The following is a 1,249-nucleotide window of genomic DNA, read 5'->3' as shown; positions in this document are numbered from 1 at the left end:
TGAGCCATGAGCCATTTTTAATTGTTTAAAAAGCATTGTAACTTCTTCTAATTTTTCTTCAATATTCATAATTTTAGTGGTGGTTTTACTTTTAAATCTGTTATGTTGATTATATTTTGAAATTTTTCTTCTTTTGGATTTTTTTTTCCCTTATTTCTTTGAAATTTTATGAATACTAGTATTTCTTCAAGCATATCTACTATAGAATTTAATTGTGGGTTAAAAGTATGATAAAGATGTGGGGAATCATTTCCATGATAATATTTCTTAGAAATTCCGTGTGAAAAATAAGTTTTTTCAGGTTTTTGAAGTCCTTCAATAAAGCTTATAGTAAAATAAAGATTTTGAGAAAAATCATTTTGTATTGATTTTAAGAATTCGGTGTCATTACAGTTAACATTAGTTAAAATCATTAATTTTTGATCTATTAATTTTGATAACTTAATTATTTCTTCTCTTAAATCTTCTAATTTACTTTTTTCCATTAGGTGACGCTTTTCTTTGTGAAGAGCTACGGTTTTAAGTGGAAAGTGTGGCTTTAAAAAGTGTGGTTTAAGTAAGCAAATCTTTAAATCTGTACATATTTACATCTGTACCATATAATTTTCTTACCAATAAGTGTATCTTGTCAGATTTAAAGATTAATCCAAAAGCTTCTCATAGTTTAAGAGATTATATTTTTAATTAAAAATAAAATAAAAAACCTGCATCTCACATGATGTGAGAAGACCCCAAACTCACAATCCAGCATATCACCATCAAATCTCATCTTATTGGAATATTATTCCAATAAATTCTATAAGTAAATTTTTTACCCTCGTATAGCATTAGTAATTAGAAAAATACGCCAATGAATTATAGTTCAAATAACATAGTCTTTTCATATTTATCTAAGAGATTGTGAATTCGAGTCTCCATATCTTTAATAAAAATAAATAAATAAAGAAGAATGCTAGGGGGCCAGCAATTTTGATGTTTTGTAACCATCAATTGGCCATCAATAGTGTTTTTAATTGTGGGAGATTACATCTAATGGTAAGAGATCACTCACTATTGTTTTGATGGTTAAGTGTTGGCCAGAAAACACAAAAATTGCTGACCCCCTAGACTTTTTTATAAATAAATACACCAATAAGTAAATTTCTCTATTTTAAAACATGTTATTTATAAAATTATGTGTGCGTGTGTATATGTATTTGTAACTAATAGTTATTTAATTTATATAATTAAATTATTCTTTAAAAAAATA

This window comes from Arachis ipaensis, chromosome B02, assembly GCF_000816755.2.
Source record: "Arachis ipaensis cultivar K30076 chromosome B02, Araip1.1, whole genome shotgun sequence".
NCBI classification, from domain to species: domain Eukaryota; kingdom Viridiplantae; phylum Streptophyta; class Magnoliopsida; order Fabales; family Fabaceae; genus Arachis; species Arachis ipaensis.
Note: the sequence above shows the minus strand (reverse complement) of the source record.